General features: G+C 54.0%; 2 long non-coding RNA genes across 3 annotated transcripts; one reads left to right on the top strand and one right to left on the bottom strand.

The window, feature by feature from the left end:
• Positions 1-1,300: 1,300 nt before the first annotated feature.
• LOC109497895 lies at positions 1,301-4,395 on the bottom strand. Its single transcript, XR_002154318.3, has 3 exons — positions 4,264-4,395; positions 3,769-3,852; positions 1,301-1,649 (listed from the first exon to the last, which is right to left on the bottom strand). It is a non-coding gene; the product is annotated as an uncharacterized LOC109497895 (long non-coding RNA).
• A 613-nt stretch (positions 4,396-5,008) lies between these two features.
• On the top strand, positions 5,009-9,362 carry LOC123384254. Of its 2 annotated transcripts, none has more exons than XR_006595016.1 (5): positions 5,009-5,281; positions 5,374-5,551; positions 5,766-5,881; positions 6,015-6,095; positions 7,875-9,362. It is a non-coding gene; the product is annotated as an uncharacterized LOC123384254 (long non-coding RNA). The 2 variants fall into 2 exon arrangements; XR_006595015.1 differs by having other exon boundaries at positions 5,725-5,881.
• Positions 9,363-27,444: the final 18,082 nt, after the last annotated feature.

Genomic DNA, 27,444 nt, shown 5'->3' with positions numbered 1-27,444 from the left:
CCAGCACAGTGCCTGGCCCATAACAGATGCTGAGCGAATTCTTCAAATGGCCGCGTGAATAAACGATTGGCCTTCCCCTCTCCAGAATTTCCCTCACATCTCCAGCCGTCTGGGCATCAGACAGAGGTGCCTGAAACTGCAGACAGGTTTCCCCGGGGGTTCGGGACCTGTGCTCATTCCAGGAGCCCCTCTGCTGGCAGGAAGGGGCAGGGAGCCCCTTACCTTCCATTTTGCACCCCCAGCAGCCCGCCCAGCGTCTGCCGGGGGCTCCTCCCCCACTGGCTCGCTTGCTGGGCCCCCCACCCCAGCCCATCTGTTCTGCATGTGTGAGCATTGTCAAATTGTTTGAATAAATTGTCACTCCGATTAAAATGTTTATGTCTGCAGGATGACTCATTTCTGCTAAATTGTACCTAAATAGTCTCGCATTTGCTGTAGATATTGACATCTGGGGTCCCATCAGCCCTGTGTCCCCGCTGACGGCCAGCTGGGGATCAGGACCCAGGCAGACAGTCCCCCGTCCCTCACCCACCCCCCCGCAGCTACTCGGGGCTTGAGCCTGAGTCGGCGGGAGGGAGAGCACCGTCGTCCTGTCTGCTCCGGCCTTGACCAACCTCACGCCCAGACACACGTCCGCGTGCGTACGGATGCGCACACACACGCGCACATCACACACACACGTGCACACACACCTTTGATTCTAATGCTTACGATTTTCTTTTGATTTTTTACATATTTCGTAATTAAAAAAAATTTTTTTTTAACGTTTATTTATTTTTGGGACAGAGAGAGACAGAGCATGAACGGGGGAGGGGCAGAGAGAGAGGGAGACACAGAACCGGAAACAGGCTCCAGGCTCTGAGCCATCAGCCCAGAGCCTGACGCGGGGCTTGAACTCACGGACCGCGAGATCGTGACCTGGCTGAAGTCAGACGCTTAACCGACTGCGCCACCCAGGCGCCCCACGTATTTCGTAATTTTAAAAACACTTTTAGTTGCCCTGAGATGAGATTTAGATGGTAAGACGCTCAGTGCCTCTCAAAGCTGGCCAAAGCTGGTCTGCTGATAATGGGACACCCCAAGATGAAGCCCTGGGGTTCCAGATTTTGCTGGTCAAAGCGCCAGCATTTCTGCAAGACCCAAACTTCCCTGTGACAACCCTTACTTGCAGGACGGACGCGTAAAGGAATTAAGGTAACAGCAATACCGTCGAATGAATGTCTGCTGGTGTGACCTACACTTTTCTAATAATAAGGGTATTATTTTTCTATGGCTGCATAACAAAGGATCACAAATTCAGTGGCTTCAAGCAGCACGTTTTTATGACCTCACAATTGTTCCCATGGGTTGGAGTGTGGGCACGGCTTAGTTGGGTTCTCTCATGAGGGTCTCAAAATGCTGTGTTCTCATCCGGTGTCTGTAGAGCTGTGTTCTCATCCGGAAGCTCAGCTGGGGGAGGGTCCACTCCCAAACGCATCGGCCCGGTTGTCGGCAACATTCATGTGCCACCGCCGATCGACGGCCAGGTGGAGGGGCCGGCAAAGAGCAGAGCAGAGTGTGGTTTGGGCAGAGAGAGGTCAGGATGGCCTTCCCGGAGGAGGTGACATTTCAGTGTGTGCAGGCTAAGTGGAGATGGAATTTTCTTTTAACTGCAACAGGAAGTGACAGAAGGGGTCAATCTGGGATGTGGCAGGATTCTGTTCAGGTTTTCAGAGCACTTTTGTCTCCACGGAGCAGGTGTGGTTGCGGAGAACCCCAGGAGGAGGATTTTGCAGAGAAATGGGGGCCGTTTGGGCCAAGGTTCCCAGGAAGCAGACCCCGAGATGCATGTAAGTGAGCAGCAGAAGGATCATCAGGGGGCCCTTGGGATCCACACTGGTGAAGGGGTTGGAGAGGAAGAAGGGTGGGTGGGGGTCCAGGTCCCATGACAGGGGGACTTGTCCCGAGTAGGGCCGAGCTGGCCAGGTGTTTACAGCCCTGTGTCCATCAGTCAGGGGACACTGGCCACCCCAGGAGGGATGAGGCGTTGGGAGGGACAACCGTCTAAGCCCAAGGGCTGACCACAGACGGCTGCCCGCTGGTGGAGATCCTAGCAGCTCAGGTGGCCAATCCTTCCCTGCGGGGACCTGGGGGTGGGGGGACCTCCATGTATCTTGGCCGTACAAGATCAGAGAACTAGGGCTCCCAGAAGGCAGGCCTGCTCCTGCATCCATGATGGCCACGAACCCAGAGAAGTGCGTGCTACACGTGGGCACGGTGGTGGTGCCCTCCCAGGTCTGTGCGGGGCCGATGCGCTCATTAAAATGCCAGTGGCAGCCTTGTCTCTCCTCCGGGGGCTCTCCACCTCCCTCTGTCCCCACCCCCAAGTCCGGGGACAGCCGCCCAATCCCTCACCTGTCAAATGGGGCAGTTTTCCGGTTTTTTGTCAAGGGCTGAGGGGAAGAGAGGACACCACAATAGCAAGGTCAGGACGGCTGCTGGCGCGTGGAGAGTGCCTGAAGCCGGGGCCAGCAGTGGTGGGAGGAACACGCTTCCACCCAAGACACCCACCCTCCGTCGCCCCCAGAATTGGGCTTCCCACGGGCTTCCCACCCTCCGCACCACCGACATCTGGGACGGGTCCTTCCCTGCGGCCGGCCATCCTGGGCATCGCTGGATTTCAGCAGCATCTCTGGTCTCTACCCACCCCGTGCCAGGGGCATCCCCTGCCTCACTGAGTCTGGACAACCAGATATGCCCCCCGACACCCCCAAATGCCCCCAGAGGGCAGGAGGATCCTGGAGGGAGAAGCCTGGAGCTCACACGAGACAGACGAGATCCACAGCAATACCCTGGAGAGAGAGGAGGGCTTTGTTCTCAGGGGGAGGAAGCCCTTGGCCCATCCTTGGGTCGGGGGAGCGGAGAGAACATCCCAGGCTGTGGGGTGAACACAGGAGACCGGGGTGGGGGGGGGGGTGGGGGAGCACAGAGTCTGGCCCCACGCAGGCGCTCAGCAAATAGCAGGGCCATGAGTTACGCAGAGACGTGCGCGAGGAAACACTCACTCCTGGCTCCGCCTGACGCGGTCTCCACTTCCCGGTTTTATCTCCCCTTTTCCCCTCCCTGTCTTTCTCCGCCATCCCGGCTTATTTGTGAATAATCACCTATCTTGGCTTCCCCAAGCACTGCTCCCCAGGAACCCAGACACTCAAAAAGGCCACCACTAGGTCCTGGGGCACCCAGACGCCCTTTCCAGCGCCCTCTCCCCAGGACCGAAGCCCAGTCCGTGCAGAATATTCCACCAGATGATGGGGATCTTTTGCACCCCCACGGCCTAGCCCCCGTCCAGCACAGGAATGTCCTGCCCACTCTCTCCCTGTGCCGTGCTGGGAGGGTCCCTGCCGTCTTCAGCTGGAATAACACTGCGCCTGCCCTCGCACGGATCTGAGCCTCTGTGGGAGACAGGACGTGGAGGCGGCCCTGCCCTGCTCAGCCTGGGAAGCCTGTGAATTTCTGTCTACCCTCCCCGCTGGCCAGAGTGCGGCCGTGGGGGTCCTGGCTCCTGCCAACCCAAGGTCAAGGGCCAGCTCTCGGCCAGCTTTCACACCCTTCGCAGCCGTCCCTGGCCACCTGCAGTCAGCTCTGTCCTTCCCCCATCCTCTCAGTCCCCACTGCGATGGCCCGAGGGGGCCAGGACAGAAAGCACGCGGCGGGAGCTCAAGCAGGGAAAGTAGGAGTCCTTCTGGATACCTGTCGCCCCACCGTGCTGCAATCCACACCGTTTCTCACCTGGATAGAGGCCCGCGGCTGCCTCCTCCCGGGCTCCTGGGTCTGCCTGGCTCTCACGTCTGCATCTCAGCAGCCAAAGGGGTCCTGTTAAGGTGCAAGGTGAGTCCTTGTCACTTCTTTGTTCGTGATCCTCCCACGGATCCGCATCTCACGACGTCGACGTCGTGGCTGTGACTCAGGTCCCACACCACCTCCCCCGGCCTCTGCCCTCTCTGCCCACTCTTCCCCCAGCTCCCTCTGCTCCAGCCCACCTGCCTCCTTGCCAGCCCTCAGATGCCCCAGGGCCTTTGCCCTGGCTGCTTCCTCTACTTGAAATAGGCTCCTTGCTATTCCAATGGGTTACTCCCTCATTTTGTGTAGATTGTGACACAAATATCGCCTTCCCTTTGAGGCTTTCACCGCTGTACGTTTAAATTGCACACACACACACACACACACACACACACACCCCATCCCTTTCCCGCCTTCGTTTTTCTCCATAGCACTTATCACCACCTGGCAGCAGAAAGAGTCCAATAGTTCCACCGATGTTTGCTTTTTAGAAAAATTTCTGGTTCAGGACGCCTGCGTGGCTCAGTCGGTGAAGCGTCCGGCTTCGGCTCAGGTCACGATCTCGCGGTGTGTGAGTTCGAGCCCCGCGCCGGGCTCTGCGCTGACAGCTCGGAGCCTGGAGCCTGCTTCGGGTTCCGTGTCTCCTTTTCTCTCTCTGCCCCTCCCCTGCTCACACTGTTTCTCTGTCTCTCAAAAATAAACGAACATTAACATTTTTTAATTAAAAAAAAGAAGGAAAGAAAACATTCCAGCCCAAGGTTCCCCTTGACCGACCACTGAGGGCTCGGCGGGTCTATTTCCCACGGGCAAACTCCGCGTGACCCAAAACCGTTCGTAGCAGCTGGCATCCATTTCAGGTTCCCTGTGTCCCAGCCTCCAGGCGAAACGTTGGACTACACTGTCCCACCCAACCCTTGAGTCAGCTCTTGGAGGCCGGAAGGATTATTATCCGCATTTTGCAGCTACGGATGTCGTCCCTCACAAGCTTTTAACAGCCGGGAGGACCCACACCCACGACAGCGGGACGGGTCCTTGAGCCTCAGGTCCAAAGGCCGCCCATCCACGTCAGAGCCGGGGGCTGGTGGGCTCCAACCGCAGGAAATGACCCCTTAGCCAGGCCGAGCCCCGGCTCCCTGGCCGGGACAGGGTCCTGCTTGGGCTTTGCTTGGGCGGGGAGGCTGGGCAGGGGATTGGGGTGTGGGGCACAGGCAGGAGCCTTGCTTGGAGCAAGGAACAGGGACAAGGGAGCTCAGATGTGACACTCCATCCTCCTGGGTCTTGATTCCAGTCGCTGCGGCCAACACCTCTCCAGGCTCACGGATTCCAAGACGCCCTGGTCTCCTGGGAATTTCTTCGGGGCGAAGAGCAGAGATCTGGGCCCTTTGGATTCTCCAGGCACGTGAGAGGGAGGAAGCCGGCTGGGAAATCAAAGCTTTACCTGCAGTCCTCGAGGGATCTGAAGGTCAGGAAGGGCAATTCGGCTTCTAGAACGCCTACAGCCTTCTATGCATGTGCACGTGTACATATTGACATAGCGTGCAAATCTCATTAAAGGTATGTAGGCGTCTGTTGCCTGATATCATATCAGACACTGTCTACTCCTTTCTTTTGGATGATGCATCAGGATAAGGGCGAAATGATTAAGAGTCATCACGCTCGGCGCTGAGCTGAGCTCGGAACGTGTGTTTGTTCTCCCCCTGAGCTCTCGCAACCACGCTTACCCATTTTCCAGGTAAGGAAACGGAGGCTGAGAAAGCTTGGGTGGCTTGCTTGGGATTGCAGGGCGGGGGGTGGCTGTACCGATGATCCCTCCTAGAGTCTCTCGGAGCGGGAGACCAGCTCCCTGGTGGGCCTAAGAAGGGCGGGCTGTGGTCTCCCTTAGTACGAGGTGTGCACCACCCGCAGCCCCCAAGAAGGCAGGGCCGGAGCCTCCCTCCGGGAGAAAGTCTCCACGGCCTGCTGGCCTGTCCACCGCCTCGTTCGGCCACATGAGTTGCAACAACCACCGGAAAGGGAGCCTTGCGTCCAGCATCTTCGTGGGCAACCGCCTCCGGCCAACAGCGTGAGCAACCTCGGCTGTATCTTCGCGGTACTTATTTCGAGGCGCGCTGTCTATCGGTGGCGGGTGACAACTGGTTTCGAAACCATTGTCATCACACCCAGTTCCCACTTCAGATACGTTTATTTGACTTCAGAATGCAGAGGGACTTCCTGAAAGAGATCTGTGATGAGGCGCCCGGGCGGCTCAGTCGGTGGAGCTCCCGACCGCGGCCCAGGTCAGGATCTCGCGGTCCGTGGGTTCGAGCCCCGCGTCGGGCTCTGTGCTGATGGCTCGGAGCCTGGAGCCTGCTTCGGATTCTGTGTCTCCCTCTCTCCCTGCCCCTCCCCTGCTTGCACCCTCTCTCTCTCTCAAAAATAAACATAAAAAAAAAAGTGGAGGGCGCCTGGGTGGCTCAGTCGGTTGAGCGTCCAACTTCGGTTCAGATCATGACCTCACGGTTGGTGAGTTCAAGCCCCGCACCGGGCTCTGGGCTGACAGCTCGGAGCCTGGAGCCTGCTTCGGATTCTGTGTCTCCCTCTCTCTCTGCCTTTCCCCTGCTCACGCTCTGTCTCTGTCAAAAATAAATAAACATTAGGGGCACCTGGGTGGCTCAGTCAGTTAAGCGTCCGACTTCAGCTCAGGTCAGGATCTCGCGGTCCGTAGGTTCGAGCCCCGCGTCAGGCTCTGGGCTGACAGCTCAGAGCCTGGAGCCTGGTTCCGATTCTGTGTCTCCCTCTCTCTCTGCCCCTCCCCCGCTCGTGCTCTGTCTCTCTCTCTCCTTCAAAAACAAATAAACATTAAAAAAAATTTTTCAAGGGATCTATGAAACACATAACAGTTGCACAAAAACAGTTGAGGCCGATTCAACCTTATTTTAGCCCAAGTTCTGCCAGAATCAACGATAGGGCCGCCAAGGGAGGGAGAGAAAGGGATGTAGTTCAAGGTTTCTCAGCCCGGGGCCCCGGCGAGGTTTGCGCCCGGGTCGTTCTCGGTGGTGAGGGCTGTTCTGGGCACCGCAGGATGTCGGACGGCATCCCTGGCCTCTATCTACCCGCCAGATGCCAGCCACACCCCCCACCCCTAGTCGCGGCAGTCCAGTGTCTCCAGACACGGCCACGTGTCCCGCTTGAGAACTATCGTTCCCGTGGCAAGAGGAGACCCCGGCGAGACCTTGGGCCCCTCTCTGGCCATGAACCCGCACGGGAACATGGCAACGGGGACCCAGGCTGAGAGGTGTTGGGGGCAGGAGGGAGGGCAGCAGCCCCCTGGCCCAGCAACAGCCGACGTCTCAGAGCTGCTATTTAAGACCCCGCCGTCTTCCCGCGTCTCTGCAGCCCCGCTCCCAGGCAGATGCAGCTGCACGGTCAAAAATACCCTCGCAGTTGTGGCTCGTGGAGCTGCGTGGCCGTGGTTCCTTTGTGTAAGCCGAGGCCACCATGGCGTGCGAGCCAGTGCGCCTGGGGGGCGCGGGATGCGGCCGGGGAGATGGTCGGGGAGAACAGCAGAGCCGGAGGAGAGATGGGAAGGGAACTAGAATATGGAAGAAGAGGAGGATGGGACGCAGGGCTGTTTTGTCACCTGGGAACCTTAATGGGATGCCAGAGAAGTTTCCGGGGACGCGCGGAAGGGGTGGACGGGGTGGCAGGGCGCCCCGGGTCCCCACCGTGGGCCCGGGAAGCGTTGGCTGCGGGGCGGCTTGCAAGGACGGCCTGGCCAGCTGGGAGCCTGGGGGCATTGGCGTCTTCTCAGTCCCTCCCCACCCCTCCACGCCCCCTCCCTGCACCCCCCCGCCCCTCCCCGAGCTCCCTAGGCCCAGAAGCGGGTCACCGTGTTTTTCTGAAGCTCCAAGCCAGCCAGGGCAGTCTCGGGAACTGCTTCCTCACTTTATTTCTAAATTACCTTTCTTGGCTGCACGGACTTGGTGTTTCCTTCCTGAGGGCCTCCCCCCGCCCCACCCCTGTTCCGTTTTGTTGTTGTGATTTTTAATGTTTCTGGCTGGTTGTTACCATTTTAGGGGCTGTGCCAAAGCCGTCTAAAGCAGCAAGATCCTCCTTATCCCTACGTCGTCCCTAAGTTCCCGGTGACGGCACCCCTCCCCCCCTGCCGGGGACGGGCTGTGCACCCAGCAACCTCGGGCCACACGCGCACCATCCCAAAAAACACCATCAAGCTGAGTCCAGCTTCACACCTTCTCCAAAGGAGGGAACAGGTGAAGTCTCCCCGCAAAGACAGACCAGAGAGGAAAACGCTGGGGCCACAAACCAGCAGGAAAAGGTGAAGATGGGCGTTTCTGAAAGGGGGCGCAGCAGAACCCATGCGGCCACATGTTAACAGGTGCTGCAGGGAAAAGGGGCTACGTGTGGAAACGCTGGAGAGAGCTGGCCCACAGGATCTACCGCAATCTAACCTGCAAATGTACGTCCCACATCTCTCCCGGGCACCGGCTCCCCAACCTTTCCCAAGTCTGTGTGACACTGTGCACCCCCTCTTGCTCTTGGGACGAGCGCCCCCCCCAAAGAGCAGGCACTTCTGTAAATGCGGAACTGGGAAGCCCGGGTGTGCCCAGAAACGCGCCCCACTTCACCCAGACACAGATGCGTTTTTCTGCCTTCCAGTCTGGCTTTGCTCGAGCAAATACCCTGAAATGGCCAGCATGCCAGACCCCGAGAGAGACTGGTCTGTCCGGGCACCAGCGTTTCCCAAGTATCTAGCGAGGGGTTTGGACACAGTCGGCTTTTAGTAACTATTTCTTAAAAGTGAGCAACTACGCGAAAGCATGCTGATGTGGCGAGTGACCGAATTGTGTCTGTGTTATCCCCACACGAGATGTTCAAGGCGGTGCTTTGTAAGAATGTCATCTGCTGGAAGGCAGGAGTGACGGCCAGCCTCTACCCTTGAGAATCTGCCCCCATCTATCAAAACGGGGTTCAGGCGGGCTGGGCGCAGGACCAGGAAGGCACAGCACAGGTGCACGGCACAGGGAGCCGCTGGCCTCAGGGTCGTTCGAGCCCAGGATCGGCACCCACAGCGACCCCTCCTTGCCTTTGGAGCCCTGGACGCCTCGCCCGTCTCGCCTGTCTTCCCTGGAGCACGGAGTTTGCCCAGAGACTTGCCAGGGACACTTATTTTTCCGCTAAGAAGATACAGACGTGTATTGTGGCAGAATATGAGAGCCGTGAGGGTTTACAAGATAAAACACAAGCTCAAAATAAACTCCAGCCTGTGCAGCCACCCCACCCCCACCCCACCCCAGGCCCCGGGGAGATGAACCCTTGCTTTTACCTCTGGAGGAATCTGGGTGCACATGTTAGAGAAGTTCCAGCTAAGCTGTAAAGGAGGTTAGAAGACAAAGGGATCATTCAGCTTGTGCTCTAGGCTGCCGCGAACCCAGTTAAAGGGGCAGCAGAGAGCAGGCAGGGGTGGGAACGGGGTGCAGGGAGGTTGTGGTGATGCTCACCCACAGCGCCTCTGCAGAGGGTGGGAAGCGGCAGGTGGAGGGGTGAGGTGTGGCACGAGGTGGACAGAGGGCAGGAAGGAGTGCCCTCGGGGTCGCTGGGGAAGGAAGGTGGCGGGGGGGGGGGGCGGGGGGCGGGTGCCGATGTGGCTGTAAGGTCTCTGCCATTGTTCTCCACACACAGACCCAGTATCTCTGTATCCCCAGCGGATGGCACCACAGTCTCCCACCCCCGCCCTCCATTCCCCGGACTCCTACCCTGTCACTACCCAGGGGCAGCTTGCGCGCACCCTGTATAGACCCCCCCACCCCCGCCACAGGTCTCCAGCATGCTAGTGGGACCCTCCTCCCCCCGCCCCTGCTAGCCCCTTCTGCACTCAGCATCCCGGAGCTTTCCAGACACCCTGCTCTCTGTCTCCTCCAAGCCATTATTTTTCCTGATTCTAAAAGCAATTGGACCATTTTCCTGGGCCCCCAAAAGTCCTGGCGTCCCTTGGCGCTGGGCCCAGGGAGAAGTCAGCCCCGTCCCAGGGGTCCTGCCGAGATGCCCTGTTCGGGTTTTCTCCGGCAGCCCACCCTTTGAAGGACTGGTCTCCCCACCTGACCTCGCCAACAGGCGACGCCCCAGGCAGCCACTTCGGGCTTCATTCATCACGACCTCGATTAACCAAACTCAATTAGCCAAGCGGATAATGCTGGGGAAGGAAGCAATTCAGCCGCACACTGGACAGTCTGCTGTGGCTAAATGAGCATGAACGTGGCCATCTGCCTGGAGAGATAAATATTATCATCACCGTAAAAGCACGAATGAGTTGTTGAGATTGTAGTGAACACAGAGAAAGTCTGCAGCCACTCGACGACCATGAAGCTATAGTTTAGATGCTAAAATCTGCCACCAGGAGCCTTTGTCCGGACACAGTGGGGCTCAGTCCAGGGGCAGGCTCACCCCAGCGTGTTTTGCCTGGGTCACCTGCTAGAATTCCTCCAGCCCAGCCAGTGCTATGAAGGAAACTCTGGCTCGGTCGATTCTCTATTTTACGTCGTAGATTTTTCTTCAAAAAGCATTCTGATGGGGGAACGCTGTAGAAATAACTAACAGGGTTTACAGAAAAACACCAAGTATCCTCTCATTTGAAAAAGTGGTCTGCCTGTGATTTATAATGAAAGCTACAAATAAAATAGGGAGGGGCTCCTGGGTGGCTCGGTTGGTTGAGCATCCGACCTCGGTTCGGGTCATGATCTCACGGTGTCTGAGTTCAATCCCCACGTCGGGCTCTGTGCTGACAGTCTGAAACCTGCTTGGGATTCTCTCTCTGCCCGACCCCCGTTTGTACTCTCTCTCCCAACAATAAATAAATAAACATTTAAAATAAATAAATAAAAATAAAACATGGATAAAAATGTATTTTTATATACATCTATGTATATCATATTTATACATATCAATATACTTATGTATATCTAACTATACATATATACACGTAAATATGTTCATGCACATACATCTATATATGATATAGATCATATATCAATACATAATCTGTTGTATGTATAGATACAAAAAGTACATACGCATTTACAAAACATATATATACTTTTAAAATGTTTATTTATTTATTTTGAGGGAGAGAGAGAGTGTGTGTGTGTGTGCGCATGGGTGCACATGAGCGTAAGCAGGGGAGGGGCAGAGAGAGAGGGAGAGAGAGAATCCCAAGCAGGCTCCATGCTGTCAGCACCGAGCCCGATGCGGGGCTTGATCCCATGAACCGTGAGATCATGACCTGAGCTGAAATCAAGAGTCTGGGGCGCCTGGGTGGCTTAGTTGGTTAAGCGTCCGATTTCAGCTCAGGTCATGATCTCACGGTTCATGAGTTTGAGCCCCTCATCGGGCTCTCTACGGTCAGCGCTGAACCCGCTCCAGATCCTGTTCCCTTCTCTCTATGCCCCTCCCCCGCTTGAGCGTGCTCATGCTGTCTGTCTCTCTCTTTCTCTCTCTCTCTCTCTCAAAAATAAGTAAACATTAAAAAAATTAAATGAAGCGAGAGTCAGATGCTTAACTGGCTGAGCTACCCAGGTGCCCCTACAAAAGACATTTTTTAAATGATTATACAACCTTACAAACTACACTGGTTGTCCCAGAACCAACGTGGAAGGGAGGTGGGCATTTTATGCCACCACCACCGAATGGACAGTGCTTTGCTCCCCGCAAGGTGCCTTCCATGTGACTCTTTTTTTTTTTAATTGTTTTTTTCAACGTTTATTTATTTTTGGGACAGAGAGAGACAGAGCATGAACGGGGGAGGGGCAGAGAGAGAGGGAGACACAGAATCGGAAACAGGCTCCAGGCTCTGAGCCATCAGCCCAGAGCCCGACGCGGGGCTCGAACTCATGGACCACGAGATCGTGACCTGGCTGAAGTCGGACGCTTAACCGACTGCGCCACCCAGGCGCCCCCATGTGACTCTTTTTAATCATCAGGTGAGAACACTGAAGGCCAGTGGCTTCTGACTGGCCTGCACTCCCCCAGCTGGCCTTGAACTTGGGTCTCCTGATTCCCAATGCCACAGCCTGTCTAGCAGCTCTGTTCCCTCCGTGTGGCACTCACTCACCGTGCTGTGAACCTCAAAACCGTCCCAGGGAGAAGACTGCTTTAATTGTTTGATTTCTCTTTCCCCTTGCGTGGAATTTAATCCATAGTTTAAATAGGGCATAAATCACACTTGCAAAATTAATGAGATGTCTTCTAACGCTGGCTCTGCTTTCTGGCTGATTGATAAATGCCAAGACGGTTCCTGAATTTAGGCCCATGATGGATGTGGTCCTGGAAAGGAAAAGCGTGTCTGGTGAGCTGGCTGAGCGGGGAGAGAAAGCCGCTCTGGTGTCATTGAGACGCCTCCCGAAGGTTACAGCTGAATAAAGTCATAAAAGTCGCCCAGGGCCAGGGGACAGGGCCATAGCCAGTCACCCAAGTTCTCCACCCCTAACTGCGCCATTTAGCGTAACCCGTGGAAAGACATAGTAGGGCTACGACCTGTTCCTGTTGTCCTTGTGATTCATCCCCCCACACAGACCAAAATGTTCTTCACACCCACGCGATGGGCCCATCACATGTCACCTCAGGGTTCACTCCAGAGCACAGCAAACCCCAAAACAGGCCTGACCCCCCAGACCATCGATTCCCCACTCGGGGCCTCCAATGCCAATGCGGTCTTAAAGTTCAGGTTGACGCAAAGCCAAAAAAGTAACTTCCTTCCCCCCGCTTTCCCGCCCAGCCGACCTGAATTTGAAGGCTGGAGGGCTTCTTAGCCGCACGGAGTATTAGGCCTTCCAGCCCATTCAGATAGAACGAGCCTCAAAATCCAGCTGAGACGTTCCCTTTAGGGCTCTCATTTATGAAATTCTTAGTGATGGATCTGTGAAGAAATATATTCAGAATTAATCAATGTAATCAAGACAATGAGAGACCGTTTTAAAAGTTAATTGGACAAAGATTTTTTTTTTTTAAATAATACTACTCAGATCCAGGATAGTGTGGAACAGCAGAGTGTCATACATTGTTAGAAACACTTTCATGATAAGGAACAACTGGTTGATCATGTGGGTGTGAACATATATTAAAGACACTTGGGGCGCCTGGGTGGCTCAGTCGGTTAAGCGTGTGACTTTAGCTCAGGTCAGGATCTCCCGGTTCGTGGGTTCGAGCCCCACGTTGGGCTCTGTGCTGATAGCTCTGAGCCTGGAGCCTGCCTCAGATTCTGTCTGTCTCTCTCTCTCTCTCAAAATAAATAAATGAATTTTTAAAAAATAGGGGTACCTGGGTGGCTCAGTCAGTCAAGTGCCCGAGTTCAGCTCAGGTCATGATCTCCTGGTCCATGAGTTTGAGCCCCACGTCGGGCTCTGTGCTGACAGCTCAGAGCCTGGAGCCTGCTTCAGATTCTGTGTCTCCGTCTCTCTCTCTCTCTCTCTCTCCCCCTCTCCTGCTCACACTCTGTCTCTCTCTATCAAAAAATGAATAAATGTTAAAAAAAAAAAAACCCACTCATCTATTTTATTCGATAGTTCCACTTTTGGGAAGCTGGCCCAAGAAAATAATCAGGAAATGAAAATGGGTTAATATAAACAGACATCAATCATGGCATTATTTGACTTTTTAAAAAATTAAATGTCCAACACTGCAAAAACCGCTAAACAAATTATCGAATGTCCTTGAGGTGGAATATTTATAGCAATTATTAAAACTCGTGATTAAAAAGCATTTTTAATCAAGGGGACACGCTTATGATGTAATACTGAGTGAACGTGGGGTACATAGCCTGTGTCACTCAGAGGAGACGTGTCATAGAGAAGGGCCTGGAATTAAATCCACCGAGGGATTAATGGTGGGTTGAACACGTGGAACTTCTCATTTTTCCTTTACACCTTTCTGATATTTTCTTCCCAATTTTAAAAATTAATTCGATTTCCTTTCCTGATAGGAAAATACACAGTTGAACTATCTCAGTTACTGTTTGGGGATGGAAGACGTTTCCGAGATCGTGGCTGTGACTGTATGTTCTCCTTAGAAACATTCCCAAACGAAGAGTGAACTAACGAACACGTGCTCTGGGACTATTTCCGTTCTCAAAGTGCCAAATAAGCCCACGGTAATGATACAAAAAGTGTGGCTTGGGAAGAGGGGGCCCTGACCAGCAGCAGTTCTCGACGCCCCTGTGGGTCTGAGGACTGTCCCTTGGTCCTTCTAGAGGCCTGGACCTGACCTAGTGGAGGGAGCAGGTTCCCTCCTCAAGGAAACAGGTGGGAGCAAAGCTCTCCTCAGCCTGGTTTCATCATGTGAAGAGTTGTCCTGTTGGGTCCTGTGCGATGGCCTTTGCTCCCCGTGGCGCTGTATTCTGTGGGCACTGTTGGAATCCAGGAGATCAGCCCCAGGGAGGTGGGACACTCAGAGTGTGGTCTGCAGCCACCAGCGTGGCCACTACCTGGGAGCGTGTCAGAAGGGCAGAGTCTACCGGGCGCCTGGGTGGCTCAGTCAGTTAAGCAACCAACTCTTGATTTGGGCTCAGATCATGGTCTCAGAGTTCATGAGATCGAGCCCCACATTGGGGTCCGTGTTGACAGTGTGGAGTGGGATTCCCTCTCTCCCTCTCTCTCTCTCTCAAAATAAGTAAAATAAACTAAAAAAAAAAATAGTGCAAAGCCTAGGGCTCACCAGGAATCCCATCTGCATTTTCACAGAGTGCCCCGGTGGTCTGGATGCACATTCTGTTTGAGAAGCTCTCTCTCTCTCTCTCTCTCTCTCTCTCTCTCTCTCTGGTCTTAAGGGACCCAAGAGGACACAAGTGTGATTCAAGAAGAAATGACTGTTCTTTGACATGTGTGTGCTGATCCCTAAGTGACTGTTTTTCTTGTTATGTCCTGGTGATGGGTGGACCCAGATGCTCTGGACCCAGACGAGATGATGCTAGAATCCCGGGTCTGTCTGACACCGTGGAGCACATAGCTTCACCTCCCTGATTTCAGTTTCTCTCTCTGTGACATGGAATAATAATAGTCCTGAATGACAGACACAAACCACGTGTAACACTAGCACACCAGGCGGTGAAGCACATGGGAAATGAGGTTATGGCCACCACTGTTCTGGGACGTGGCTACTGCAAGGTCCCTAACCAGAATCTCGATTTTGCTCAGGCAGTGGTGGGCCTGTTTATAAACATTCAACTTCCCAGAACCCCTGCGGTTAAAAATGACCATCTGACATGGTTTGAGAGAGTGGGGAGTCAAAAGCAACCCTTTGGCAGTGTTTTAAATTGAAATTTTTTTTTTTAAAAAAGAAATTTTAGCATTTGTTCTCTCCCCTTCCTTTTTCCTTCCTAGACTACAGATGCGATGTCTGGCATGCACTCAGGGCTCAACCTGGGTCCTTGGCAGGCATTTGCTAATAGCAACTAAGCAGTTTGAAGGAAACTCAACTTGAGAAATCGAACTGATCACCAAGATTCTTTACAAAATGAGAATTGAAAAACAAAAACATAACCCAACAATCTATCCACCAATAAAAGCCAACATTTTGACTTGAGCGTTTCATCTTTTTGTATACACGTTTAAATATTTACTCAGTTATAATGGGATCACGCCCTACGTCCTGCCTTACTGCTTTCCGTGTATCTGATGTTAACACTTTTCCCATGTAATTAAATTTGCTTCTCTATAAAAGTAATAAATCAAGTAATGAGATGACCCTGATCCTTCTGTTGCTGTAGATTTGCCTACTAAGAAGCAGGCCTTTACACGTACTCAAGCAGACGTATGCCCCATAGACACCTAACTGAGCACTTCCTGTTCAGAGTGCGTGAGTTAAAGACTAGAGAGCTGCCGGTCAAGGGTATTTTCTGGCCAGGTTCTTACATGCCTTGGAGGACATGCGGCATCCTCTGTCCCTTAATAGATACTCATTATGGGGGCGCCTGGGTGGCTCAGTCGATTAAGCGTCCGACTCTTGATTGCAGCTCGGGTCGTGATCTCAGTTTGCGAGGTCGAGTTCTGCATCGGGCTCTGCGCTGACAGTGCGGGGCCCGCTTGGGATTCTCTCTCCCTGCCCCTCCCCCACTCTGGCGCATGTGCTCACACACTCTCTCTCTCTCAAAATAAATAAATGAACACTTAAAAAAAAATAGATACCCATTATGTTCTTTCCTGATATTTCTATTAAAAATTCATACCCATTTCACACACTTTTGCACAATGACAGGAAATGTGAAGGCTTAATTCTGAAATTCTACCCCCAACCAGCCCCTGAGATGGCCTGAGCCTCCCTACTTCCTGCTTCTGGTCCCGAGTGGGTCCAAAGTCCAGCCCGTGTGGGGAGTCCTGTCTTCAGAGGGGCCGTAAGTCAGCAGTTACTTATGAAGATGAATCCATTACTGATAACGTGCTCGCTGAATAAAATAACACAAGAAACGATTCAGAGAAGGCTCTAAATCAATGCCACGGTGGGGGGGGCAGGCTGGCTGGAGGGCTCACATTCCCATCCCCCTCCCCGTCCCCCACCCCCCTCCCCACCCCACTGCTCCTGAGGGGCAGGCAGTCTGTCCTCAGCCCCAGCAAAGCGTCCGTGTGTCCCAAGGTGGAGTCGGTCCTGCTCGATTGAAGAGAAATTAGAAACATGGATTTTTACTTGAAATCTTTTAATTCTTCAATATTGGTCACATCTTAAAAACACAACCACAAACCAAAGCAAAAAAGGGCCAGAAAGTGAACTCCGTCTATAGGCGGCGTCTGGCCACCCCCTCCCGCCGTGCCTGGTTAGCGCCACAAACGCACTTTCGGAAGGAGGGACGTCACATCGTGGCAATAGCCCTTTCGCTTCACATTGGTTTACCCTGTGCTTTAGGCACAAATGAGGCAAATTAAGGACATTCAGCTGGGAACGAGTGCACATTTTTTTTTTTCCGTTAAGGAGCTGAGCGAGTCATTAAGAGCCCGGGGCTGTGGGAGGCGGGGAGGCCCCTGCAAACCGGGGAGCTGCGGAGAACCCGCGACCTCATTCTGTCCCGACCCCAGTCTTCAGTGCTGCGGCAAGGAGCAGTGACAGGGCCGCCGCCTGCAGCCCCATGTGGCCGCAGCAAGCCCGAGGCGGGAGGGGGCTCGCGCATCGCGTCCCCCAACTATCCAGGCCTCCAGACCCAGGTCTGGGACGTCTAGAGGAAATTGCCAAGAGCAGATCTGTCCCCCCCCTTCCAGAGCAGGGCCGTGCCGGATTCCCTGATGTGCCTGGGGTGCTGACACCAGCAGGCATTCACTGTGCTGGCTTCCAAGGACTCGGCTGAGCTGCCTTGCCTTGCCTTTAATCACTCAGGCCACAGTCTAGACAGGGCGACCCCCCGACTTCCCAGCCCGCCGGGATCGAACGCCCCATATCCCTGGGAAGCCCGCCGGCCCGGGCAAACCAGGACAGTTTGGCCACTCCAAGTCTCTCCGAACCCCCGGGAATTGATTTCCAATCCACAACTGAAGAGGCCCGCCAGACTGCAGGAGGGAAGAATTTAGGGACAAGATAGGGCGTCTGTGCCCATTCGAGTACAGAGGACCCGGCACGGCCTTGATTCTGCAGGCAGGACAGCGTGACCGACCACCAACGGGACGGCTCTAGACACAGCCAGTGGCCCTCCACGCTCTCCCTGCGCAAAGAGTGGTCCCCGGGCCAGCAGCAGGGGCACCCCCTGGGAGCGAGCTGGAAAAGTAGACTGTGCACCTGCTGGGTGTGAACCTGCTCTCAGAAAAGACCCCCCAGGGGATGCTGGGGTTTGAGAGACACTGTTTTTACAGCGCGAGTGAATGACAAGGACAGAGGCGGGGTTCCAGCGAGGTCTCTGGGGTCTGAGCGGGGTGCAGGAGGTCTGAGTTCACGTCCCTCGTTCTCGGGACAAGAGCTCTTAAGCTCAGCCCTCGAGCCTGTGCCTCGGGCAGACACGGTGTGGCCCCTCCATCTGCCAGACTCACAAGCCGGCCCCGTGGTTCCCTGTTCCACACCCCGACTGATGGTGAATTTTTGAGGACAAGAGACTTTGTGCATTTTTTTTTTTTACCTCTTCTGTCTAGATTTTCCAGACCCTTTCAGACAAAATTCACTGAATTCTGCCTCAGTGAGAAATGCTGCAGTCTGCAAGCCACACAAAACCCAACTAACAGCGGCGCAAACAAACGGGAGTTTGTTTTCCTCGCATGTCGAGGAGTCGGGAGGGGGGATGCTTGGATGGGGCCCTGTTTGGGTGGCACCCTCGGGGCCCGAGGCTGTCGCTGCTGCACCCCCGAGGGTTCCAGGCACCTTGGCGTTTTTTGTCCTCAGCTTGGTGGCCTCTTGGTCTCAAGAAGGCGGCTGGAGTTTGACGTTTTCGAGACAAAAGGGGGAAGCCAGTGAAAATGGCCCTTTTTAGCAGGAGAGCAAACTATCTCAGAGACTCCCTGTCAGACGTCAGCTTATGTCTCATTTGGGGATGCAACAGGGGTGGGAAAGAAAGTGGCAGACAGGGGGGCGTGGTGGGAGGGGTCCCCTTGGAAAGGCTCGGCAGTCTTCACTGATGGGCTTCATCGCAGGGGGTTGGACTGTTTGCGTATGCTCCCAACACTCCCCCCCCCCCAAAAAAAGCGGATAGAATCCTGAAAGGCAGGAACCATGTCTTAACTACCGCACTCTATCACTGGTGCTGACACACTGGGCTCAGAGTAAGTGCTCAGCTAACATATACCAAATGGGTAAATAAACGAGGGTACCCTCAATGGCCATGAACCTTGCTGCCTTGACTATAATATCTTTCCCGGAGCGAGGATGTCCCCTTCTGCGAGACGGGGTCATTGGCTTTACCGGATAACAGCTTACCATCGGCCAGCTGTCTGCATAATGACTTACCTTTTCGAACCGGAGCCGGGCTTCCGAGGACCAGGGCAAGGTCACACGGCACGGGCTGACCGGCGTCTGCAGTTCTGGTAGTGCAGAGCCCGGATCTGGAGCGTGACCCCCGAGCTGGTTAGCAGCTGACGCCCGCTCCCCTAAAGCCAGCTGCATGAAACAAGAAACAAAGAGCCAACCTTTTGGGTCAGGCGGCACCGTCGTCGTTGAAGGAAGAGCAGGTGGCACCAGGCCGTGTGCCTCAGAGCGCCGCAGCCCCTGAAACAGGACGGGGCGCGGAGAACAGGGGATTCTGCCCCGTGTGTACCACCGGGTGACGGCTGTGGGGCCGCTTGGTCTTTGGCAAACATTTCACGGAGAGCCGGGTAGGGCTGCAGCCAAGAGCGGGGACACTCTACCGTCTTGCCGGAGACCTGGAGGGGTTGTTAGGGCTGCGTTCTCCTTTGGTGAGCCAAATCGAGGCATGTAAAAGCTGGGGAGGGTGCTGGGTCTGTCCAGGAACCGAGTTGGATGGGACACGTCAAGGCTTTCTGTGCTGGCACAGGCACTCGAGTACGAATAGCCGTGATCTAGATCCGGTCCAGGCAGCAGGAGGATGTGGCCCAGCAGACCGGCAGCGCTGGTGGACGGACCCGAGTGGGGCGGACAGGGAGCCCGGGGAGCCCCCTTGTCTTGGTTCCGGAGGGTGCAGGGGGTGGAGAGGCCAAGGGCACAGGCTTCAGTGACGTGTCTCAGGGCAGGTATCTCCTTAATTTCCACATAGTCGTTGAGAGAATCAAGTCTCGGGGCGCCTGGGGGGACGTGGTCGGTTAAGCGTCCGGCTTCGGCTCAGGTCGTGATCTCGCGGTTCGTGGGTTTGAGCCCCGCGTCGGGCTCTGTGCTGACAGCTCGGAGCCCGCTTCCGATTCTGTGTCTCCCTCTCTCTCTGCCCCTCCCCTGCTCATGCTCTGTCTCGCTCGCTCTCTCAAAAATAAATAAAAAACATTAAAAACGGGGCGCCTGGGTGGCGCAGTTGGTTAAGCGTCCGACTTCAGCCAGGTCACGATCTCGCGGTCCGTGAGTTGAGCCCCGCATCGGGCTCTGGGCTGATGGCTCAGAGTCTGGAGCCTGTTTCCGATTCTGTGTCTCCCTCTCTCTCTGCCCCTCCCCCATTCATGCTCTGTCTCTCTCTGTCCCAAAAATAAATAAACGTTGAAAAAAAAATTTAAAAAAAACATTAAAAACAAATACAGGATACCCAGTTAAAATCGAATTTCAGATAAACCATGAATAATATTTTAGTATCACTCTGTCTCAAAAATTGCCTAGGATGTGCAAATGCTAAGAATCCTCTCTTTTTTTATTGAAAATTCAGGTTTATCTGGGCATCTTGTATTTTCTCTGGCAACCTTACCGGGTAGGGATGAGGTGGATAGCCGAGGCTGTAAGGGGGCAAAGGAGAGATCTGAGCACTCAAACTAAAATTCCCGATCCATGAAATCCAACTACCAAGGCCTAAAAGAAAAAAAAAAGTCCTCTTTAGTCAAAAAGCAAACCGGTGTGGGCCCCGGATGGGGAAGACGGTTTTCTTTCTTCCTACGTTCAGCTGATTGGCAGAAGCATCTCGATGTCGGTTGGTCCCCGTGCCCTCCTGTCCCACTTTGCAGATGAACAGAGTGAGGCTCGGGCAGGTGGCGGGAAGTGAGAGGCTGGTGAGTGGCCGCGACCCGGGTCTGCCCGAGGTGTAAGCCAGTTCCCTGCCCTGGGAGACCCCACTGCTTGGCAAGGTCCCACCTAGAAAGAAGGCCAAAGGCCACCCTCAATTTTGGGGGGAGTAGCAAATATCGAAAGATATCAGGGGACCATTCTACCATCTCCATAGGGTCGTTGGGTGGCTTAGCCACTTAATCCGCACGAAATACCGGACCCTCCCCGTGACTGGACAAATATTATTTATCGGAATCGTCCTCAAGGAGATGGTGTAAACTTTCATCACCGCAATATCATTCATGAAGCCCGACAGAATGGCGCGGCCCTACGTCCACCTCTTGCCAATCTTGGACGTGCCTTTGAACCTCTCCTGGCCTCGGTGTGCTCATCCATAAAATGGGGACATTACAGAACCTACCTCCCAGAATTGTTGAGGATGAAATGGAGTGGCACGTGGAAAGGATCTAGCACAGGGCCAGGCACAAGTGAGCGCACAGGAAGGGGTGGCTGGTTTCATTTCCAGAGTCCCGGGAGTTGGAGGGAGGGCCTTTCTCGAGACCCTCCCTGAAGTCTCAATGCGCTGCGGGCCTCCCCTCTGGGCCGCCCTTCCCCAGGCCCTCTGTGTCCAGACTTTTCTCTCACGACTCCCAGGGGGCCTACAGCCCTCTCCTCCGTGTTTATGCACCAGGAACAATGCAGACCCAGAAACCAAGTGCTTTTTCCATTTTCAACTTGAAACTGGGTCTTGAGGAAAACGATTGTCCCTCCAATAAGTCCACACACGTCATCGTTAATGACCCAGGACCACGCTGCCCACCCAGGGTGCCTGCCCGTCGGAGGTCAGACAGTGGTTAATGAGCTTGCCATCATTAATTAATCCATGAGGCAATGCGTCTGTAATCCTGCACGCGGCCAGGAGGCAGCGCCTCGTCCCCTGTTCCCGGGGCCTCCCCCCTCCTCGCACAGCTCTGCTCTCTACCGTGTCCCAGCTTTACCCCAACTTCAGGCTCCCCGAGGGACAAACGTGTCAAGTGCATTTTCTGAGCTTGAGGGATGGCGTGTCTCATACTCATCTTTACAATTTCATAGACATCGCGCCCCACGGTGCCCTTCAGCTGAGAGCTGAAACTCGTCCACTCGGGGATGGGGGACAAAGAAGTCAGACCACACGGGGCCTCTGGGACTGGGAAGCCCCCGGCAGGAGGGAAGGCGCTCCTGACAGCCCCTCTCATGGGTCGGAAAGTGACTACACGTTCTCCTTACCCCTCCACTGACCTTCACACCCTGCGAGCTAGTTCTTAGCACCCCTTTCTGCTGAGGGAGAAGTCGCAGCCCTGGAAAGTCACCCGGAATCGCTCAGCAAGCAAGTGGCGGAGGAAGGGGGCGCTGCCTCTGCCCGTGTGACAGGCTGTGTTCTTTCTGCCAACGGGACTGGTCACGCCCGGCTCATATACACGTTCGATGCCCACTGCAGAGCTGAGCCCGGGACACACGGCCCCTACATGGAGGTAACGATTCTGTGACCTCCTGATGCAGCTAAAGCTGACGGCTGAATGGCCCACTGGTACATCCATTCACCAAACTTTTTGTGTACAACAAGGCACTTTTAATTTTTGCTGATCGGAGTTCCATATTAACCTTCTTCCATAAACCACACCCGTTTTTATTTGCTCTAGAATTGCCAGTTCTCAACCCTTTAAGGTAAAGAACTGAAGGACATTTGCAAAGGTTCAGAATGTAGAATTCTTCACGGTTCAGGTCGTTTTTAACCTCCGTAGTAGTCCCTCCCACACCTAACTCTCCAGCAAAGTCTTTCGCATCTCGTGTTGATCAAGTCATTGCACGGCCCTTGACCGATTTGTCGGAGAGATGACTATCATCTCTCTTTGCACACTCACAGCTTTTTCATCCGGTAGAATGACTCCTTTGAATTACAGAATTAAAATTGCAAGTGTCCCTGGCACGAGCACGTTCGGGAACAAATCCATCCGACTCTTGGTAACCAGATGACGCGTTAGCGTCAGGGGAGCAGAAGCGGAGGGCTCGCTGGGGCGTCGCTGACACTTGAGGTGCGGTGGGCATCCACGCAATATTTACGGAGGCGGTGGAGAGCGCTGCTTAGTCCTGGGTCTTGTAACGTAGAGGCAGGTAAAGAGAGCCTCTACTGTAGCGCCCTGATGGGAGCTGTGGCCGTTGCGGTAACTTCTGCACCGTTGGTATGAGTGCCGTGCATTGTCTGACCTCACAACAACACTTTGAAGGTACCATACTTGCAGTTTAAGATTAGCTAGTGCCCATGAAGTCACTCAGTTTTATCAGGAAGCCCCAAAATATCAACTCCTACCCCAAGACTCTTAGCCAAGTACCAAGCAACCAGAAGGACTGGGTTGGAGGTGACCTCCTGTTCTTCTGGAGGTGTTTCTACCAGCCTGCTGGGGCAGGAGATCAGCCAGGGGAGGAAGGGGGCACACCGCTGAGATTTATTCCGGTCAGTGGCCCGGCGTGGGCTTGATGGTGTCACATGAGGAGGCACCTGACGAACAGAAAGTTAATCTCATGTGCTGGCAAATGTGGGATTTTTATCTCCATTTTACAGATGAGAAAGCCGACTCAGAAGTGAAGTGACTTGTCTGAGATCGCACAGCTTGTAAGAGAAAGAGCTGAGATTTCACCTCAGGCCTGTCGGCCTTTAAATCTTGCGAGCTTTCCCCTGAACGACTATTGCCACTGAGTTGTGTTGGGCTGAACTGGGTTGAGTGGAGTTGGTTTGAGTTAGGCTGAGTTGGGTTGGGTTGAGTTGGGTTGGATGGAGTGGATGGGGTTAAGTTAGGTTAGACTGAATTGGCATGAGGTGCATTGAGTGGCACTGAGTCAAACTGAGCCCTCTAGGTACTCTTGGTCTCATAAGAAAGAGGTAGAACATCTCCATAGACTCTCTCAGCTCCTTGAGGGCGGAAACAGCCATAAAGGCAAAAGAAACAGACTAGAATCATATATGATTTATTGTTAAATTGTCGAGTTATCAAGATAAGTCACATTTCTCCTTGAGCGACCCCAGAAGGTGTGAGGCACCCCTCGGGAGCTGTGGGAGAGGAGTCTCCCTTTCTGTCACATTGTCCAGGATCTAAGTCTCCTCCTGGTCATGGGTCACAGAAGACCAGGTACCAGAAACCCCTTCATGTGCAAATCACACACCACAGCCCACAAGCTCAGCAGACGTTAGGAGAGAGAATGACCTTTCACGGAGCACCTGCTGGGTGCGAGATGCTCTTCATATACCCTCCTGTCCGTTTCAAAACCTCACATCAGCTTTCTTCAGAAGGCGTGATCCCTACCTCTCTACACACGAAGAAACTTACCCAAGTTTGCACAGCTGATGACAGACAGCAGTTCGATTTCGATCTAGGTTTGCAGGACTCCCAAAGGCTGGCTCTTTCACATCCTCCCAGGACCACTCAGGAAGACCGAAATCAGCACAGGCAGGTTGGACCTGCCTGGGGCAGCCGGAAGGGCTCCCTGAAGGGAGGAGGGAGAGTGGCTCGAGAGTGACCTTTAGAGCAAGGGAGCCTGATGCTCCCGAGGTCCGGGGACAGAAGTGGCCAGCAACCAGACCAAGAGGGTGAAGGGCCCAGTGGGTGGCTCTTCTAACCTTCTCCCCATCTGATCGATAAGCCTCCATTTTCTCAGCCACGCCCTAGGGTTAGCACAGGCATCCCATGAGACCACCCTTGTCAGGTGTTTCATACCGAACCTGGCAGAGAGTTCCTCTTTTCACAGTGAAAAACATTTATGGAACATCTACCCTGTGCTGGGCGGGGAAGAGAGTCAGAAGCCTCGGTCCTCAGGGTGCCTGGGTGGCTCAGTCGGTTAAGCGTCCGACTCCTAGATTTTTGGCTCGGATCATGATCTCACGGTTCACGGGATCAAGCCCCGCATCAGGCTCTGTGCTGACAGTGCGGAGCCTGCTTGGGATTCTCTCTCTCCCTCTCTCTCTGCCCCTCCCCTGCTCTCTCTCTCAAAATAAAGAAAGAAACTTAAAAAAAAGTGAGGGCAAGTCCTGGAGGTGCGGCACTGTGTCTGGGGGCACATCCCTACCCTGTCACTTCCGAGCTGGGTGGTCCTAGGGGTGTTTTTTTTAACCTCACGGGGGCTCAGTTTCTCCCCATGCAAAACAGGAGAAGGATAATAATACCTGAAGCTCAGGGTGGTTGAGGATTGAAAGCAATGGTGTGTGCAGAGCACTTGGCACAGAGCTGGGACACGGACCACCCCGGGGGCCAGTCTGTCACCGCCTTGTCAAACATGACATTCTGTATAAAACTATCCTTTCAAAGTCGTGGCCAAACCCCCGCAGGGCTGAGAATACCTTCTTCTAGGGAGGAAAGCCAGCCCAGATTGTACGCGTTGCTCTATAATTTTTTGTTAAGTTTATTTATTTATTTTGAGAGAGACAGATGGGGAGGAGGGGCAGAGAGAAAGGGAGAGAGAGAGAATCACAAGCAGGCTCCACACTGTCAGCACAGAGCCCACGAACGGTGAGATCATGACCCTGAGCCCAAATCAAGGTTGGATGCTCAACCGACTGAGCCAGCCAGGCGCCCCTGTGCATGTCTTTTTAAAGTGCAGGCTGCCGGGGACGGAGAGGACAGAGAGATGTGTGACAAAGCCAGTGTAGTTCACGGAAGAATCTGGGTGCCGGGTGTCTGGTGTTCCCTGCACAGTTCCTTCAACATTTCTGTGGTTTTGAAGATTTTTGTGATACAGCGTTGGGAGGGAAAAGCAGTCTGCCCCAGCCCTCTGGCAGAGGGTGGTTGAAGCATCATTTCTTTTAGTTTCTTAAAATGTTTTGCTCATAACCACAGTTGACAAATGTTTGAGCGATTATTACTCTCAGGTTCACAAACAAAGCACCCCCCACCCCCCACAGCAGAGTATTGTCGCACAGATGGAAAAGTCTGTTCGATGAGATTATTTTTTAAACCCAGGGCGAGGAGTGGGGATGTGCGTGGATAAGAGACGTCTCGGACTTGGGCTGGTGAACGTGGAGAGAAGATCTGACCTATTAGCGACTTCCTCTGGAGCCACTGTTGTTGGCCGGGACTTGGGCTTAACGCTTTCCAACCAAAGGCTTCTTTGCTGGAGGCACAATAGCCCTGTTCTCACTCCAGGGTTGTTGTTGTTGTTGTTTTTTTCCCAAGTCCGAATGGTTTATCTAAGCCAAAGACTGACCCCAACCCAACTCAGGGACTTTAACGCAGTGATGGAGAGCACAGGGTTTGACGGCTCAGCCTCGAAGAGCGGGACCGCCTGGGTTTGAATCCCGCTCACGTTGTGATTGGTTTTCTGTGCCTCCATTTCCTCATCTACAAAATGGGCTCAGCCGTTGCTGGCCTGTTGCCTCAACAGAGATATTACATACAAAGAGCTGAGGCCAGATGAGAAGCAGCCATGTGGTCAGTGGCAAATAATTGTTCTCTATTATTACGAATAGCTGGGTAACTTTTCTGAGCAACAGAACCCTCCTCTGGGGCTTCTGAAGGATAAAAGGCCATTGACCACGCAGGGGAAGTTGCTTCATAGAATGTGCCGCGCAGTAAAAGATTGCTACATGAAAGATCCAATTTGAGGTGTACAATGGGGCACTTGTCCTCGCCTCTGCGACAGGAAAGCGACATGCTTGAGGCTGAAAATGTGAGCAGTACGATGAAATGCGCCAAGAGAAAGGGCCGCAGAAAGAAACCAGCCGGTCTGCTTCTCACGTGCCTGGGCCCTGTTAGGCCGGCTCCCAGACGGCCGTGACCTCGATACGGTCTGACCCCCCTTCTCGTGACCGCGCGCCTCACTGGGATGACCTACATTTCCACAGTGGCGGCTGGAGCAGACATTCCAGGGTAATTAACAAATACACACACAGAGAGAGACACACACACACATATAAACACACACACACACACACACACACACACATACACAGCCCGCTCAGGCCTGGCAGTAGCTGGCACGTTCGCTGTCTAGACAGAGCTGGGAGCTGAATGGCCTCCCGCCGTGGGACGCAGCAGCTTGGGGCTGCCGCGGGGGGCAGCCAAGACCCCTCCCCACTTTAAACAGAGGCGTGCAGCCAAGACCCTTCCAAGGAAAGCGTCCTCAGGAACTGTCAGGAAGCTCAAAGCGCTGTTGTTTATAATCATGAGAAATACGGGAGCTATCCTTTCAAAAGCACAGCTAGCTAAGCCTATTACGGGACATTCCTAAGCAGGACCCAGAAGCAGGACCGAGAATCACGTTGGAGGAGTCGGCCTAATGGCATCTGATGACTGTCAGCAAATATTACGTCTCAAAAAGCAGCATTCAAAATGGCACATCGTTGGGGATCGCAGCTGGGTTTTCGGGAGGCGCGTCGGAGAATCGCCGGGCCGGCACACCCAGGGAGCTGGGCGCCCACTCCAGGCGTGACCGCCGGTCGCCAGGGCGCTTTGCACACTTCTGCTGATGGCTGGGGTGCAAATAAAATAAATAGGTGTACCAGTTGGCGTAACACCAAGGTTCCGACCCTTCGCCTGCCCCCAAATCCCAGTTCACCCCACTGGCCACACGCCGACTGCCTTATACATGAAACTCTATCACAACTATCGCGTGAGAAACAAAACAGAAGGTGACCGTAAAGGTCAACGCATCCTTATCAGACATTTTTAAAATGGTTTTTAACGTTTTATTTTTTTTGAAAGACGGAGAGAGACAGAGAGCCAGCGGGGGAGGGGCAGAGAGAGACGGAGACCCAGAAGCAGACGCAAGCTCCAGGGTCTGAGCTGTCAGCACAGAGCCCAACGCGGGCTCCAACCCACAAACACGAGATCGTGACCTGAGCCCAAGACTGACGCTTAACCAATGAGCCACCCAGATGCCCCTGAACATTTTTTTTTTTACTTGCTTCTGTACCACCGGAAATCACCACATCTATGCCGATGACATAGGTGCCCAATCGTGGCCAATACTGTCTGAGACCAACTGCTGGTTAATGAATTGAGGAAGCTCAGGCTC

The sequence above is a fragment of the Felis catus genome, chromosome A3 (assembly GCF_018350175.1).
Source record: "Felis catus isolate Fca126 chromosome A3, F.catus_Fca126_mat1.0, whole genome shotgun sequence".
Taxonomy (NCBI): Eukaryota; Metazoa; Chordata; class Mammalia; order Carnivora; family Felidae; genus Felis; species Felis catus.
Note: the sequence above shows the minus strand (reverse complement) of the source record. Positions and strands in the feature narration are given on the sequence as shown.